This window comes from Macaca nemestrina, chromosome 16 (genome assembly GCF_043159975.1).
Source record: "Macaca nemestrina isolate mMacNem1 chromosome 16, mMacNem.hap1, whole genome shotgun sequence".
Taxonomy (NCBI): Eukaryota; Metazoa; Chordata; class Mammalia; order Primates; family Cercopithecidae; genus Macaca; species Macaca nemestrina.
The window spans coordinates 43,029,580-43,049,101 of record NC_092140.1 but is presented as its reverse complement, the minus strand read 5'-3'; the positions used below and the strand labels follow the sequence as shown (position 1 = coordinate 43,049,101).

Here is a 19,522-nt window from a genome sequence, read left to right as displayed (position 1 = left end):
ACCTACCCAAATCTCATGTTGAATTGTAATCCACCAAGTTGGAAGTGGGGTCTGGGAAGAATGTGATTGGATCGGATTTTCCTCTTGGTATTGTGTCACAATATTGGGTGAACTCTCATGGGGTCTGCTTGTTTAAAAGTGCGTGACACCTCCCCTTTCCTCTCTTGCTCCTGCTGCCATGTTAGATGTTCTTGCTTCTCTTTTACCTTCTGCCATTATTGTAAGCTTTCTGAGGCCTCCCCAGAAACCAAAGCCTTTAGATTTCTTGTACTGCAGAACCTGTAGAACTGTCAGTCAATTAAACTTCTTTTCTTTATAAATTATCCAGTCTTAGGTATTTCTTCATAGCAGTGTGAGAATGAGGTAATACAGAAAATTGGTACTGAGGAGTGGGGCATTGCTATAAAGATACCAGAAAATGTGGAAGCACTTTTGGACCTGGGTAATGGACAAAGATTAGAAAAGTGTGGAAAGTTCAGAAGATGACAGAAAGATGACAGAAAATTTAGAACTTCCTAGAGACTTGTTAAATTATTGTGAACAAAATGCAGATGGTGAAATGGATAACAAAGTCCAAGCTAAGGATGTCTCAGATGTAAATGAGGAACTTATTTGGAGCTGGAGTAAAGGTAATATTTGCTGTTTTTTTTTTTTTTTTGTGAAGTCTTGCTCTGCCACCAGGCTGGAGTGCAGTGGCATGATCTTGGCTCACTGCAACCTCCTCCTCCCAGATTCAAGCAATTCCTCTGCCTCAGCCTTCTGGGAAGCTGGGACTACAGGCACGTGCCACCACACCTGGCTAATTTTTTGTATTTTAGTAGAGACCAGGTTTCACCATGTTGGCCAGGATGTTCTTGCTCTCCTGACCTCATGATCTGCCCACTTTTGCCTCCCAAAGTGCTGGGATTACAGGCATGAGTCACCTCACCCAGCCCCACATTTGCTATGTTTTAGAAGAAAGTCCTTGCTCTAGATATCTGTGGAATTTTGAACTTGAGAGTGATGACTTAGGGTACACGGTGGAAGAAATTTCTAAGAAGCAAAACATTCAACAGGTGACCTGGCTGCTTCTTATAACTTAAGTTTATATGAATGAGCAAATAAATGACCTAAAATTGGAACTTACATTTAAAAGAGAACCAGAGTATGAGAGTTTGAAAAGTTTGCAGCTTGGCCATGTGGTATAAAAGGAAAGCCATTTTCAGGAGAGGAAATCAAGCTGGCTGCAGAAATTTGCATAACTAAATGAAAGGCAAGTGCTAATATCCAAGACAATGAGGAGAAGGCCTCAAAGACATTTCAGATACCTTCATGGCAGCTGGTCCCATCACAGGCCTGAAGGCCTAGGAGGACAGAATGGTTTTGTGGGCCAGGACGGGAGCCCTGCTGCTCAATGCAGCCTTAGGACACTGCTTTCCGTGACCTGGCTGATTGGTCTCCAGCATTAGCTCAAAGCCTCAGGCCACAACTCCAGAGGGTGCAAGTCATAAGTCTTGACATCTTCCATGTGGTGTTAAGCCTGTGGATGTGCAGAATATAAAAGTTGAGGCTTTGGAGCCTCCACCTATGTTTCAGAGGATGTATGGAAAAGTCTGGATGTCCAGGAAGAACCCTGCCGTAGGGACAGAGCCTTCATGGAGAACCTCTACTAGGGCAGTGCTAGAGGGAAATTGTGAGGTTGGAGCCCCCCACACAGCGTCCCTACTAGGACAATGTCTAGTGGAGCGGTGAGAAGAGAGCCACCCTTCTCCAGACTCATGAATCATGAATGCACCAGCAGGTTGCACCCTGCACCTGGAAAAGTCACAGGCATTCCACACCAGCCCTTGAGATCAGCTTTGGGATCTGAACTCTACAAATCCACAGGGACAGAGATGCCTAAAGCCTTGGGAGCCCACCCATTGCATCAGTGTGTCCTGGATGTGGGACATGGAATTGAAGGAGATTATTTTGGTAATTTAAGATTTAATGACTGCCACACTTTTATGAGTGCTTGCATGGAGCTGGTAGTTCTTCTGCTTTGCCTGATTTCTCCCTTTTGAAATGAGAGTATTTACCCACTGCCCATATGCTCATTGTATCTTGGGAATAACCAACATGTTTTGATTTTACAGGCTCATAAGTGGAAGGGACTAGCCTTGTCTCAGAGGAGACTTAGAACTTTGGGCTTTTCAGTAATGCTAGAAGGAGTTAAGACTTTGGGGGAATGTTGGGATGGAATGATCATATTTTGCAATGTGAAAAAAACATGAGATTTGGAAGGATCACGAGTAGAATGATATAGTTTGTATCTATATCCCTGCCCCCCTTGCTCCTTTTCCTGCCATGTAAGACCTTCCTGCTTCCCCTTTGCTCTCCACTGTGATTATAAGTTTCCTGAGGCCTCCCCAGAAGCAGAAGCTGCTATGCTTTCTGTACAGCCTGCAAAACTGTAATTTAATTAAACTTCTTTTCTTTATAAATGTTCCAGTCTCAGGTATTTTTTTTATTGCAGTGCAAAAATGGACTAATACCTTATATTAGGTATAGCATGATACAATACCTTACATTAGGGATAGCTTGATAAAGTGCCATTTTTCTGCTCTCATAAACCATACATTCTACCAGAAAATGTTTATATTGTTGCATGTCTGTTTACTGATTGCTATCTTATGAGGTCCATGTTGTCTTACATTTTAATACATGATGTTTGTATTACTGTGATTGTTACAAAATGATTAACTGAGTTATTACCAATAGTTTATCAAAACTGTGCCTACATTCTTAAGGGTATATGCTACTAAATTTGCTTGCCTTTTCTTTGTTTAATATGTTTGTTTTTCTAAGGCCACTATAACAAAGAACCATAGCCTGGACAGTTTAAACAAAATAAATTTATTTTTATCACAGTTCTGGAGGGTAGAAGTCTGAAACCAAGGTGTCTACAGAGATGAATTCTTCTGAGTGTCTCTCCTTGGCCTAGGAATAGCTGTCTTCTCCCTCTGTTTTCCTATTTTTTGGTCTCTTTTGATTAGAACCCACTATAGTGATTTCATCCTAACAAAATTACCTCCTTAAAGACCCTATCTCCAAACAGATTGTATTCTGAAAAAACTGGGTGCTAGAACTTCAACATATGATTTTAAGGAACACAATTATTTATTAACATTTTATACATCCATTTAACTGTGTATTGTGAAGAACACAGATTCTAGAGCTGCAGTGCCTGGTTTTAAATCCCAACCCCATTGCTTATTAGTTATCAGAGATTATGGAAATTACATACATTTTGTGAATCACTTTTAAACCAGAAATACTGAAAGGACTTATATTATAGAATTTTAAGTATTAATTGGATAATTGTAAGTTGTGTGCCACATGGTAAACTATTTAAATGTTAATTATTATTCTTTAGATTACTGTCAGTTTTTAATTTCATCATAAGCCTTTAGACTATATGAGATTTTAAAATCTTTTCTGTGGGGAATTCTGAAACTGTTTTTGAACCCTATTTTAAAATTATAATTCACATTCAAACTAATGAGCTCCCAATTATGTGTCATTGATCTAATGCAATTTTAACAGTGATTTCTTGTCTCATAATTTTGTCAAACAGTGATCTTTATAATTTATGTATGGTATACTTCAAATTTCCAATAAAATAGTTTCAATTTAGTAAATTATTGTTCACCAAATATACACTTTATTTATCCAATTTTATAAATCTATTTTGCAATTTATTTCAAAATATTTTAATTGGAAATCTATACAATGTACCGTGCATGGCCAGAAACACACAGGTGAAAAACACATAGTTCTTGTTTTCAACAAAAGAAAGTAAGGCACAGAATATAATAACCATAAGAATATGTTTTAGGTGCATTTTCTGGAGATACAGGTGAAATAAAATGACATAACAAGCAAAATGCAACCCTGTTTTGAAAGAAAGCTGGAAGGATATTAGGACCAAATCAAAGGTGGAATTTTTGCTTAGCTATATAAGAAAAAAATAAATCATTGGTGAGATTATAAGATCACAGAAGTTTTCCACTGATCTTGAAAAACTTCTACTTGCCTGTAATACCTGTTATCAAATGTTTAAAAAGCAACTAAATTCTGTTTCAAGACCTTCTATTTCTACCTTTAGGACCCAAAATCAGCATTTATATAAGGCTCTAGAGTGAACACAGAACAGAGCTCTTACTTATTAGTGATCAGAAAATAAACAAAATATTGTAAAACATATTTAAGGTATTATAAATCATTTGACCACTGAGGTTTTTAGAGAACAAAAATGCTTTGGGGTATGTGACAAGGTGAAATGGTTTGGCTGTGTCTCCACCCCAATCTCATCTTGAATTGTAGCTCTCATAATTCCCACCCATCATGTGAGGGACCCAGTGAGAGATAATTGAATCATGTGGATGGATCTTTCTTGTGCTGTTCTTGTGATAGTAAGTCTCACGAGATCTGATGGTTTTATAAAGAAGAGTTCCCCTGCATAAGGTCTTTTGCCTGCCATCATGTAAGATGTGACTTTGTTCATCATTTGCCTTTAGCCATGATTATGAGACCTCCCCAGCCATGTGGAACTGTGAGTTAAACCTCTTTCCTTTCTAAATTACCTACTCTTGGGTATGTCTTTATTGGCAGTATGAGAATGGACTAATTCACAGGGTATCTAACACATGTCCTTTTTATCCCCAATTCCACTCTAAATATTGGTTTCTTAACATTACAGAAATAGTTATTTTCTTTCCACAGAGTCTTAGATATTCTTTTCAAAAGTATATGTGCTCTCACCAAAATGAAGCATGTCTTTGCTTGTGCTAAGTATACTTGCAGTGATGGCTAACTTGCAATGTTATTCACTGCTAGCTACTACGGAAGAGTTTCTTTATTTATTTGTATTGTTGACAGGAATATTTGTACCCCAAACCTCAGCATTACACAATATACTTATTTAACAAATTTGCACATATCCCTCTGAATGTAAAATAAAAGTTGAAATTATTTTTAAAAGACAGTAATATTTAGGTACGTCTTCATTCAAACTTTTTTTTTTTTTTTTTTTTTTTTTTTTTTTTTTTTTGTGTGTGAAAGAGTCTGGCTCTGTGGCCTAGCCTGGAGTGCAGTGGCGCGATCTGGGCTCACTGCAAGCTCCGCCTCCGGGGTTCCACGCCATTCTCCTGCCTCAGACTCCCGGGTAGCTGGGACTACAGGCGCCCCCACCACGCCCGGCTAATTTTTTCTATTTTTTAGTAGAGACGGGGTTTCACCGTGTTAGCCAGGATGGTCTCGATCTCCTGACCTAGTGATCCGCTTGCCTCGGCCTCCCAAAGTCCTGGGATTACAGGCGTGAGTCACCGCGCCTGGCCCATTCAAACATTTTTTTAAATGTGGAATCACGTGATGAAATAAGTCCCTCAATTAAAAATGCGTACTAGCTTGCCTAACTGGGGAAGCCTTTTCGCCGTACTTATTTGTGAGCACGTGTGGGAGCTGCTATATAAGGTACAGCCCCATCTCTGCTCTAGTTTGTAATGTCATCATCTTTCCCCTGAGTTGTTTAGCAGAAGATTTTTATCTTTTTCTCCTGCATGTGGTCAACATCTTTATGCTCAACGTTGCCTGCAACTAGCAGGCTATTAGAAAGCAAGTCAAGGACTAAAAACCTTAAGAGTAGGAGGACTCAAGTGCTTTGAGAATGCTTAGACTTTCAGGATTCAGAACTCTTTCTAAACCTCTAAAGGACGTTTTATCTTTTCTCTGCTCTGCAGATAATTTTCTGAACTTATCTTGTGTCCTACAAAAATGTTCAGATTTTGATACTTGTATTGACACCTGTATTGTTATATGCCTTACTCTGGTTTCAACTGACATTATCCAGCTTTTGCTTCCAGTAACTTGAATTGGTATTCATTTATAACTTTCTACAAATAAAGTTAGTTTAAAGTAAAACAATATGAAATCTTGAAGAATATAAATCACAGAGGATGAAAAGCATTCAGAAGGCTGTACATAATTGCAATGCAGTAGTCCCATTTGCGTTATCTCATGATGATACATAGATTTGCAGATTAGGTATATGAATATGTGTGAGGCCAAGATTTCTTGTTTTGTTTGCTAATTTTAGCTGAGTACTAATTTTCAGAATTACCTTCCTTAACAATACTGTTTGTCTCACTGAATTAGTAGTCAATATTTAATCAAGACAGCAATGACATAATTCAATTATTGGGCCTGGGCCATGAGCAATATCTGAAAATGGCTTCAGGTATCACACATAGAACTCTATGTGTCACATAATTCCAACATGATTCCCTAAGTTTTAGGTAAAACATAGTTGAAAAAATATATGTCATTAACTGTCTCTATTCGTAAAGACATACACACAAGCATAGCACATTTCCAGATTTTGATTTGTAACTCAAAGTGGATACAAACTCCAAAAGAGTTTAATGTGGATACTATCAATTATCATGCTTTAATTAGGCAAGACATTTTTCATTTTAAAATTGTCATTGGCAATCACTTTTACTGTATATCTTTCCAAATACCATAGTATTTAGTGTCGTGGTTAATATTGCCTTGGAAGAAATATGGTTGCCAGGTCAAATTTCTCTAAGAATCACATATGCTGTTTCTTTTCTGAACTTGAAGGTAAAAAATTTGATTCCACTGACTGGAACACAGGTCTCTAAATTTATTTGCAAAAATGCTTACTAGTGTAACTTGTTTTGTGTTTACATAACAATTAATGTCAGTTGCAAGTTTGGCAGTTTAAACCAGTCTAAAAAGTTTCAACAAATATTAGATATTTTAGAATAATTTGTAATTCTTTTATTTTTAGGAAAAAAAAATGTATTCTGCTTTTCCTCATTTTGCATTTAGCTTTAGCACACTAACTCCACTTGCAGACAATGTGTGCCACTTATGTATGCTAGAACCATATTCTATGATAGCCTACATTTTATGGTGTTAAAAGTGCTATTTGTATTTTACAACAGTTGTCACTCAATCAAGGTTTTCAATTCCTTAGAAACATAAATCAAGTTATTAAATCTTGTGAGTCCTACATCCTTCATCTAAGGAATTACTAGAAAAAATATGTATCTTTCTTATCGTATTTTAAAAATATAAATTTAAAATGATGTACTATTTACGAAGAAGTTTATCACTCATTCATAAGTGAGTGCCTGTAAAATTGTCAAGTTTTAACAAGTATTACCACTGTCTTCTCTTTGGGCTTTATCCAATAATTCTTTATTATCATTCTTATAAATATTCTAATATTTCCAGGAAGATTTCAAGGGTATATCCTTTGATCAAAAGCTTTATTATGTAAAATTAATCAAACAATGATTTTACGTTGCTTCAGATATTTTCTTCAAGAATTTTAACTACATTGCTTAGGAATAGACTCTGGATGAGTATCAACAAGTTGGAAAACAGACAACATTCAGGAAGAAAATCTACTCAATAAGCTATAATAAAATACATCAATAACACAAATACTACACTCTATAATGAAACTCATCTCAGATATTACTAAGTTTTTGCTTTGCTTTCGGCATCCCAAGGCAGCCATAGAAAAGATAATGTACATGAGTAATAAAGTGAATGGACAACATTTTTAAAAATGAAGCATATTTAATTACACAAATTTATATTTACATGAATCCATGTGAATAATTTTGATTTTGTTTTGAACTTAATAATATATATATCTTATCCTGGAAATGTTTTCCACCATGCATAGGATAGTTACATAACTTCCTTCATTTTATAGATTTAATGCTTGCATGGAAATATCAGTTTACAAAATTATCTGAGTATCATTTTTAAAGGTCCACTAGAAAAAATAAAACAACCTACTGAAAGGCATATGATTTAAACATTTTCCAAAAACCCATCCGATTTTTGTTAAAAATGCCTTGAGATGCCCTCACTACTATAAACATGAATGCTTATGATAGAATAATATGTTTGCTTTGATCATGTTAGTAAGAGCAAAACGTGTTTCTTAAGTCACATTGGGTGTATTTTCTACCAAAATTCTCAGAGCCATGCTCATGCAAATAGTTCTGTTCAGGCAAATGATCATTATATCCAGTTTCCATATCATACACATTCATACACAGTTAGACACATTTCTGGTGGAGATGTAAACAATGGTATGGAATTCTTCAGCCTCTCCTATCTATACATTATTTCACTCTGAATATGTACCCTAAATAATAATTCTTTTACTTCATTTATTTATACCAATATTATTTTTCTTGTGTATTTGTAAACTAATGCCTGCATATAGGAAATAAAAAAGTGATACAAAAATGGGAGTAGCTATAAGATTGGCACTTCAGATTGGTAGGTGTATGGATAATTATAACAGCAATTATAGAATTATTACATGTTATTTTTTAAAATAAGTAAGATAAATAGCACAATGAAGATATTGTGGTGTTCTGGAAATTTCAAAAATGCTAATAATATAAAAACATTATAAATGCTTAAATAGAAAAGAAGAAAATTGCACATCTAACCATCCTAATAATATTTTCCTATGTTTACTTTTCATGGTAGTTGTCATGTCAGTGAGCTTTTATACTTTCCTGTACACATTTAGCATTATTTCAAAAGTCTTTGTTCATGTAACTGCATTCATCATGATGGTGCATAATATCCCATCCAGAGAATCATCAAATGAACTGTTTATTATTGCACACTTGTGCTTTTATTCTTGGTCTTGTGCTAATATTTGTCAATCATTATCTACAGTTCCAGGCATTATACTAACAGCTTCTAGGCTTTAACTTACATAAGGATTATTTCCAGTGATTCCTGGAATAATGCCATGGTGACAAGAGTGTGCACATCTTATTTTGCATCTTCTCTATTATATTTTGAGATTGATGTACCAGAAGCTGAATTACTATGTCAAAAGTTATAAATGTTTCTTGGTTAGATATTGTACAAAAAAGTTGCACCAAGTTCCACATACCAAACAAGTTGTACCAAGTTAGAACGCTGCTAGGTTTATAAGAGAGCATCCCTTTCAGCCTTTCTTTTTAAATCTAAAATGTTTAGCAAGTTCAAAAATAAAGTTCTGTAAACATAAAAACAATTCAGATTAAATATCTAAAGGAAATTTCTAGCTACCAGAAGAAAATATATACTTGTTATAAAATTGTTGTATAATTAGCTTCTTTCTTTTTTCTTTTCTTCCTAATCTCAAGGTGTTCATTGATCATGATCATGAGTAGGCACTGTGCAAGATGAAGGGAAAACCAAGATACATAAAGAAGCCTGAGGAAATGCCTTCTTACGTCTTTTATATGTATTTCATTATTTCATTCTCACCACAGCCATTTTACTATGCCCATTTTTTTCTGATAAGGAAACTGAGACTCAAAATAATAATAACGTGCCAATTACAACATAGCCAGTAAATAATAGAGCAAGACTCCAAGTCTAAGAGTTACAAAGGAACTCTTCCTTTGTAACACTAACATTTAATGTGTACTCTATGGGGATAGGTTGGAAACTAAAATAGTGTTTAATTTTAATATTTTTACAAAGTCTATATTTCTTTCGGCATGTGGCATCAACTAATAAAACTTTAAAATAATTTTTATTTTTCTTAAAATTAATACATTTCCTATAAATATATAATTATAAACTTTTATTAAAATTTCCAATTTGCCTAAGACAATTTTTCAATATATTTTCTTATGTTTTATCTAAACGAAAAAATCTTGGCAATGATATTTTGGAAATGATAACTTTCTATTTTCATCTTATAAGAATAATGTAATTTCCAAGCACTTAACTGTCCAAAACACAAAACAAAACAAAATAAAAGCAATTAAAGTATTTGCGGTTTCAAACTCTTCTTTCTTTAAATTTCTGTTACAGTATGTTGAAAATATAAACCACAAACCCTTTTTTAAAACTATGTACAGACAAACAACTTTTTCTTCACCTTTGAAAGTGTTGGAACTAACATTGAAAAGAAAAAAAAATGGATATTTAAACAAAATTTTACTTTTGTAAGTGCTTGATAAGAATGTGGTTTTTAACTACCTTGTGAAATTTTAATATGGTTAGGAAGAGGTTTTTTTCTACGAATCAGCCACATATGACATATTTTATTTTTTCGTTACTTTATAATGCAAAGACCGAAATCCTGTTCTCTCAGCTATCAGTTAATAAAACATTTCCTGAATTATTTAACTTCCTTACAAATTCGAACCATTTTTGTGTTTTTATCATTTTCTGTCAACAGTCAAATTCCAAAGGGAAACACTATTTATGTTCATGTTTGCTTTTATTTAAAATTGTTTGATTTTAAAAGGTGTAGCAAGAGCAGTACTGTGTTTGTTCGACTCTGGCTGATATATGTTATTATGGGTTGACTTTGAGTAAATTGCCATCTTGTTTGCTTAGAAAAGAAAGATAGAGCTAATTGAATGAAAACACCATACAAAGGATTACAACAGTCCATTTCCTTTATTTGAAATATGTCAACACTGAAATATGAATTTAAAAGTACTATATGCAAAATATAGCAAAGATTAAAATGGTTCTTGAAGATACCTTTTGTTTAAAATATGGTAATTTACATGCGAGAAATCATATTAATTTTCTGTGGCAAGCACGTTTTATATTTCAGAAGAAAGTTATTGACTTAATATTTACAGAGGCATTTTTGTTGTTTTAAATCATTGCACTATTACAGCTGCTTTAGTCTGTCAATGTTTGTTCATATTAATCAGAAGCTTGAATAATACATACGTTTATCATTATATGTCCTTATAGTTTGAAAAGTCTTATATTTTCCTACAGTTGGTTAGGGAAAATGCCTTAATGCTATGAACTTTTTTTTTAAGATTTTAAAATATTTTCTATGTTGTCCCTAGATATTTAAAAGTAAGATAAATTATAATGTGATAAAAAAGATGATTGGGCTTATAAAGTATGTGTAATACTAGTAAAAAAATAAATAATACCTATAATAATTTCTATATTATATATACATTTTTTGTTTGTAACATAAAATGCATCAATTTAAACAATGTCTCACACATTGTTTTAAATCCCTCATTTTTGTGATACTTTATCTTTTTAAAAATAAAATAGCATTCTATAGTGCTACTTTCTTTAAAACATGAAAACTTGGAAAAATCAATTGGTCATTTGCAATGCAAAATATTCTAAACTTATCAGTTTTTCTCCTCTAATTAATCTCAATTAACCACACAATGCCGTCAGTTAGGTAAATTATAGTTTATCTTCACTGTGTATGTTACAAATGCAACCCAATTGCTTTTTCAGTTTGTAGACACAGATTGTGAATGAGGGTTTTCCTAGACAAAAGTTTTTCCCTGAATGATCTTTTCACCTTATGTTCCTCTTCAGTGTCTTCGTGTGGTATTTTAGTATCAGGTTTCTTCCAAGCTGGTATTCTGTAGGATGACATTTTTTTTTTTTTTTTTTTTCTGGCTGATTTTTCCTACCCTTGCATGGATAGGAAATTTTCTTGGAATTAATTTTATTTGGAATTTATTTTGTTAATCTGATGGAATTACTTTTGTTTTTCCAAAAGTTAATGCTAATGATAGATTAATGTATTGTTGCAAATAGTAATATATTTGCATTTTAACCTTTCCTTAGTCCTTGCATAGAATCAAGGTACACTGTAAGAAGTGTTTGGAGGCTGATGAGTCAGTGGTCACTTGTTCTACTCCATTGTCAAGTACTTAGAGGTATTGGTACGGCTGTTGATCTTCCTTAGTTTTGAGAGGTAAGTCTCAAAACAGAAATCAGAGGGCACTGTCAGAAATCTTCAAAACAGAAACTTTGCCATGATGAAGTCTTATTCATCATTCAGGTCTTATTAGCTGTTCTCTCTTCTCATGTGTAGTTCTACTTTAGATAGCACCTAAAGCACAGACAGACCCTATGTAGAGTTAAAAAAAGATGTCGACCTTCAACATTTATGATAGTAAGAAATCCCAAGATTTTGTTTTTTTTCAAATGCATTTTTATTTTACATAGAGACATGTTCTGGGACACCTTGGTCAAATTTCCCCATATAAGTACAGTATTTTGTATCATGCACCATACAATTGGAAACAGATGCAATTAGCCAAAGTATATTATGCAAGAATCTGTATACTCAGATTTCCCAGATCATAAATTTCACATCTACATTCACATATACATAATACATTTTAAAGATTTCTACAAAAAAGCCTTTCATCACCCAAATTATGTTTACTAAAGAAGAAAGTGAGAACTGTTGCTCTTACTCCTCAGTGCCTCATGTCATAGAATGGTGATGTAAACAACAGTTCCCATGATCACCACTTCTGTCCCAGGCCATTCAATTACAAAGGTCAGACTGTCTCCCCATGCCTTGTGAAACAATTGCCTGCCGAATAGAAAAAAGTGTTGATGGATCATAAAAATTATTCATATATTCAGAAAAGAAAAAAGTAGCAACAGAGAGCTCAAAATGAGAGTTGTTATATACATTTAAACACACACATTTAAGCATAAAGGATATAAATTACTCTATTGAATAGGTACTGTTTTTCCCATTTTATGGATGAAAAAAACTGAGGCAGCAAAAGTTACTTTCTCAAAGTCATGTAAATACTAAGCGGCAGAGGTGAAATATGAATCCAAGTAATGAGGTAATCTGTTTCCAAAATCTATGTTCAGAAACATTGCACCACATTGCCTAAATAAAGGTATGACTAACAAAAAAGATTGATGACAGTTATTGTGCACTTATTAGTTACAAATCAACTACCTATGTTGCATGTATTTTTAATTTAATTCTCAAAATAAACCACTGAATAGATATTATTTCCATTTTACTGAGGAGAAAACTTAGGAATAGAGAGGTTTACTGACATGTTTGAAGTCAATTAGCTCGTAAGGGGTTGAAGCAGAATTTGAGTTCAAATCTATTTAAATCAAGCTTTAAAAGTCTTAATTATTGTCATTGAATGAATAAATAGGTGGATGGAAAAATAGATGATTAGATTTATGGGTATATTTGTACACAAGTACATATGCATACTCCCTGAAAATATGGATATTAAATGGGTTTATGAATGTATATTATGTTTATGTATTCATATTTATGTCTTTCATAAAATAAAATGAATAATAAAAACATTTGTGGAATAATTTTAAAATATTTTACAGTCTGATTTTTATTTTTATTTCAATGAACTAAGTTTATGACTTAGAGTACATGAGATACTATGGAGAATGGGGACAAAACAATTGAAAGGTTCAAGCTGTTCCTTTAGTATAGATTTGAGATCTCCTTGAATTTGAGACCTCCCTGAATGTAGGATGAAGTCTTAAATAATCATTATATTTCTAACGCACATCACAATATATAGTACATAACAGGAAATTAGGGGATATTTGGATTGGTGTGGCCTATTTATGTTATTTGTTGAAACACTTTGGAACAAATTCTACAGGCTGAGTTGGTAATTTTGATGTGAGTATCCCAAAGGAACATCAATTATTATTTCCCTTTTATGAGCTATCTAGAAGTATGAGAAGAAAGTGTGTTCATGGACTTTGGTGAATGTCGGAGTATTTTTGTTAGAGAAGTCATAATTCTAACTTAATGCCTTTTTTTTCTGACTTCTTAACTTACAATTTGTTGCAAATGTTTCCTGTTTAATTCAACTATTTGTATACGTGAGATAGCTTAGTTGCAGTAGATAAAGCTATGTTTAGTGACAGTTACAGGCAGTAAACTTCACAATCTACACGACACTATGTGAAGCAGAATGTTTTCCATTTCCAGGAATTATTCTCAGATAATTCATGTGGTCAATATATATTCAATAACTCCCTAATAGTTACTATTTTTAAAGGTGATTCAACTATAGTATTATGTGAATATATATAACAGCAGTGTTACATATATTATATATATAGTATATCACACTATGTGATATACTACATGTGTGAATATGTATAACAGCAGTGTTACCTATTACATATATAATAGTGAATATATGTGAATGTGAATATATATTATATATACTATATATAAAATATATAACCCTGCTGTCATACATATTCACATAATACTATAACATTTATGATCAATTATATTATTTCATGATCATGAATTAATGTATTTTATAGTTATTGTTCCCAAAGATTATTTCTTAATGTAGAATTTACTTTTAAGACAAGATTGCCATAGATTTGTTTTAAGAATATATTTTAGTAATTGGTAGAGGTCATAGTTACATTTAAAAAAATAAACTAAACAAATAGCTAGAATAAAGAAAAGGAGAACAACCTGCCGTCACAGGGAAGACATAACAGCTAATTTGTACAGGTAAAGCACACCTTTATTACTTGGTGGTGGTGTAATTGTTTTCATTTTTTTTGTACTGTTAAAGAAGGAAATATTTAATCATAACTTAGAATTAAAAGGTTTATTGCAGATGCTACATATTCAAGTACTAAAATGATCTAACAAAAAAGTCACTTACAATAAGGTACATTCCTTTTTCAAGATTCATTTTACAAACTAAGCATAGTTATCTATTCAAGTATTTTCATAATAAAATGTTTTAGATTTGGATACTATATGAACAACTATTTTCCTCCTTGAATCCCAGGTGCATAGACAAATGCAACAGATAGAAATATTAGTAGCATCAGTAAAATTTTACAATGTCAGCACATTAAAAAGGTACTGATATCTATTTTGCATGCGAGCTCTACAAATCTCTATTTCTTTGAATACTGAACTTTGAGAGAAGCAGCAAAAACCTTTTGGTGTTTGTGGGAGGATTTGGGTTCACTTTAAAGATCTCTTTTAAGAAGAGTGAGAGATTGTTTAAGACTATAAATGTCTTCATTGGAATTATGCTCTTACCCTCATTTATTTTAACAAGATTTGTAATGCATTCTGGCCCTTGATCTCTTAGTTGGAAACACTGCCTGTTGTTCCATTATTCCACCATCCATTTGCAAGTAACAATACATCAGAACCTTTTCTTGCTACAGAAACAATGCCCTTTATTTGAGAAAGGACATTGTTTTGACAGATAAAGTAGGCATTCGATAAATTGAAACAGGTTTTGAATTATTTTGAGGGAATGTGTACTACATCTGTCTGCTGATATTCCACTAAAATAGTGCTTAACTTTCTTGTCTGTTTGTGATTTATTGAGCTACAGAAAAGGTTAGGAAAATTTTGTGGCTCTTCTCATATAATTTGTAGGAGAATCAAATAGCATTTGTTAATGTTTATGATATTTAAAAGGTAAAATTACTCCTAAATTTTTATTCACAGTAGATATTGTAGTGACACCTAAAACAAAAGAATATATTAAATGGAATTATTGTTCTTACATTAGTAAATTCATGTTGGAGAAATTTTTAAAAAGCAGTAATGTAAAACTGTTAATCCCAAACCAGTAATTTTAGGTTGCACACATTTTTAAATTAGATCTTATGCAAAAAGTTTACTTTTGGAATAATGTAGGTGTAGCAAGCCATGAGGAAACATCAAATGCTATTAGGAGTACATAACAGAAAGAGTTACGGGGAAAAAAAATATATTAGCACCTCCATATTCCTTTTTTTTTTTACTAAATGAATTTCTAACTTACACAATTCTTCCTTGAACAATAAAAATTCTTCTTGAAAAGATAATTATAGCCACCGACAAAAGCTTCCCAATTGAAAAATCATTTAAATTTATCAGCATTCATATGCAAAAAAATTTTATAGAGCATTTTCAAATTAATAAATTGTTCCCTCCTAAATATTGTAAGAACAAACTACAGCATACGAAATAGGTTTATTTTGATTTATCATATAGATCCATATTATCTTAAACTTTGATATAAGCATTCAAAATTTAAAAATCTATTTTTGAAATTATTTTTGAATCTATTTTTCCATATAGTCTTTAGGTTAGTAGAGGTTGAATTATCATCCCCATTCAACAAATAAGGACCTTGAGGGAGAAAGGATCAAAGGTCACAGAGTTGTGGCTAAGATGGTATGATGAAAGATGTTTAACCTCTAGTGCTTCTTTCAGTAGGCCACACCCCCAAGAGCTGCGTAAAGTTTAAGAATTACATGCTTGGCTGGGTGCAGTGGCTCATGCCTGTAATCCCAGTGCTTCAAGGGGTCAAGACGAGAAGATCTCTTAAAGCCAGGAGTGTGAGATCAGCCTGGGCTACACAGGGAGACCAGATCTGTTAAAAAAGAAAAAGCGTTACATGCTCTACATGGATACTGTACAAGCAATGTTAAATACCTGGTGTGCAAAGCACATTGTTGCTTACAGCTTTATGCCAGAAAGAAATAAACCACGGTACCCTAAAAGTCCTAATTTCTTGAACAGTATTGGTTTCAGGTCTACTTAGTAGCAGAATAAAAAAAGTTTATATTTTCTATTGCTTCTTAAATTGTGTCTTATTTTTCTCTCTTTCTTTGTTATCAGAGTATGCTTTGACTCTCCTGTTCTCTCCTTCCCCCACCCCCATTCTCATACAAATGCACACATGATTTTGAATTCTGAATATTCAAAATCCATGGTTTAGCCAAGGCAATCTATTACTAACAATCGAGGCAATCTATTACTAACAATCGAGGCAATCTTTTACTAACAATCGAGGCATTGCTAAATTGTTGTTTATTTTCACTTTAGGGGTCACTCCTAAATAATGCATATAATTAATATCTCTACTGCCCCAGTATGCAGTCATCTGTGATATAATGACTGATTATGTTGGGTGACAGTAGGGTATTTATTCAGTTAATGAATATTTGTTGAGCAATAATATGTATCAAGCGTAATTTTAGTTACTGGGAATTCAGCAGTGACCAAAACACTCAAAAAATCCTTGTCCTAAGAACTTAATTCTGAGCTTTTAACAGGTGTAACTCCTCCCCTCATCCTCCTTTCTTCCCTCCCTCCCTACCTCCTTCCCTTTCTTCCTTCTTCTCCTTGTCTCAATTCTTTTCCTTTCTTTTCCTTTTCCTCCTTTTATTTACTCACTTATGTATTCATACTAACAATCATTCAATCAGTATTTGCCAGACACTGTGCAAGGCACTACTTCAAGAAATAGCAGCACTGTAGACAGATATAGTATTTTAAGTACACGTGCCATGAATGGAATCTACCTTATTTTCATTTTGTAGACTAAAATATTATCTATATTCCACAATTACTACCTAATTATTTTGATAATCAATTATCAGATATCAATTCATCTGATGAACCTTTTCTAAATTTGCATATTGTAAAGTGAGAGAAGATGTTATCATGTGATGTGAGAGCACACACATTTTTCTGATAAAATACAATTTGCATAAGAATGCACACACACCTGTATTTATGTTTTACCAAAAACAAATTACATATTTCTTCTAATGTAGCTTCTTTACATTTTAAGGTCATAGGAGCATTTCATTGAACTCAATGTGTTATCTATTAAAATTTGTTTTAAACTTTAAAGTGGAATAATTAAAGACCCATTCTTGTTTTATTTGTCCACTACTATACTATACTGCTCTTTAGAAAAACAAAAATGTGTCTTTATTCACATCTATGCTGCCAAAGAATACAAACCTTTCCTTTCTATGGTCCTATGGCCACTCTTGCTCCTCTTATCCCCAATCCCTCTATGCACATCAAGAGATTTATATCTTTATAAGCCTATAGAATGCTTTCCTCTTTGTATCACTTTTGCCTATAATTCCTCTATTTCAATGTATCTCGTCCTTGGCACTATTGAGAATTTGGGCCAGACAATTTATTTATTTTTTTCTGGTAGGTGGGGACAAGTGCTCTCCTCAGCATTGTAGGGTGTTTAGCAGCATCCCTGGCCTCTACCCACCAGATGCCAGTAGCACCGCTACTTACTCACATATGACAATCAAAAAAGTCCCTAAACATTGCTAAATCTCTTCCAAAGTGCCAATCGAATCACTGCTTTAATCTAACATTGACTCCAATTGGCAACAATAATTCATTCTTTAAGATATACCTGAAATATACATCCTTTGAAGCCCCTGTTCACCTTCAAATTACAAATGAAGACTCTAGGCTTTGTGCTTGCCATGTAAAATTTTTTGCTTTTCCTTATTTCTCTTATTTCACTTATTTACTTACTGTTATCTATACTAGATTACAAATCCCTCAGGAGAAAGAAATAATTTTCTCACTTATTTTATATTTCCAGAGTACAGCACTGATGCTAGTAAATATTTATTACCCAAATGCATGAAAGAAAACAAATGAATGGAATTTAAAGATGCAGATTGATTAGGTATGAAAGACCCTGTAAAAACATTGCTATTTAAGTTCATGGTTATACTATTTTTAGAAAGAAAATGATATAAAACTGTAAAGTTCTCTATACATGAAAGCAACTATAATGTACCTACTAATAACCCACTCCTGGACCATTTGTTATGGAACCAACAAATTCAATCAGTCTCAATTTGTACTATTTCTGAAAGAAAGGCTTCAAGTTTTCAGGCTATATGAGACACTAGAATCATCTGTGGAAGCAGTTAAACTGCCGTATGATCTTTCTCTCTGTTGGTATGTGTTTGTAACAGAAATGGCCATTGTAGTTACTATGGAGCCTATTGCTATTTTTGTAAGAAATGCTAATAAGGATATAAGAATCCATCTGAACAGCAAATATGTTGTAGTATAACTACTAGTTACATTGGCTATTAATAAAATTTATTTCTGTAATATACCTGTTACACGAATAATTCTTTTGCACTGTATTTCCATCAAGCATATAAGACAAATATGAACTATCAATTGATAAAACCTAACTTCAAATGTCTTTCTCCTCAGACTAATGTGGAAACTAGAGTTGTAATTATAAATCGCTTGTACCTATTAAAACTCTAAGTTCTAGTCTTATATATTTCCTATAAACCATATAATCGTTTGAAGATTTTGTAGGTTTTGAACATATATCCCTACAGCACTTTCTATTTTTTTACCAATGTTTTTCATTTTCATAAAGCAACTAAAGCAACATTTTAGCAATAATTTATAAAGCTTTTCTTTCTTAAACAGCAAGTCAAGTGACTCAATTCTATTTCTAAACAGTATGATTTTATGAGAAAATTACTATTATTCTCTCAAATTTTTAAAATTATAATCTTTTTTTTTGCTTCAGCCTTTTAAGGAAAGCTTCTATAATTGGCTTATTTTCAAAGGATATAAAATATGTATTCATTAAGATGTCAATTAAATTTCAGAAATAATTTTGAAAGTGAAAAACAGAACAAGCAAGAATTTTGAAAAATATAATTAGAAACAAAGGCCCTAGTTGTTGCTGAATGAAATGTCAAGCTAAATTCCCAAAGATGGCAAGTGGTTTAAATATTAAATTATGTATAAAACACTGTAAAAATAAATATGTACATAACTCATGATGAATAACAGTATTCAGAATTTAAACTTTATTCAAGGAAACTTCTATAATTAGTCTTG

The 19,522-nt window shown here is 32.8% G+C and overlaps 1 long non-coding RNA gene across 1 annotated transcript; it reads right to left on the bottom strand.

Moving 5' to 3' along the window:
• Positions 1-12,115: 12,115 nt before the first annotated feature.
• On the bottom strand, positions 12,116-18,569 carry LOC139359217 (uncharacterized). The gene is made up of 3 exons (XR_011615131.1): positions 18,444-18,569; positions 16,129-16,247; positions 12,116-12,415 (listed from the first exon to the last, which is right to left on the bottom strand). It is a non-coding gene; the product is annotated as an uncharacterized lncRNA (long non-coding RNA).
• Between the last annotated feature and the right edge of the window lie 953 nt (positions 18,570-19,522).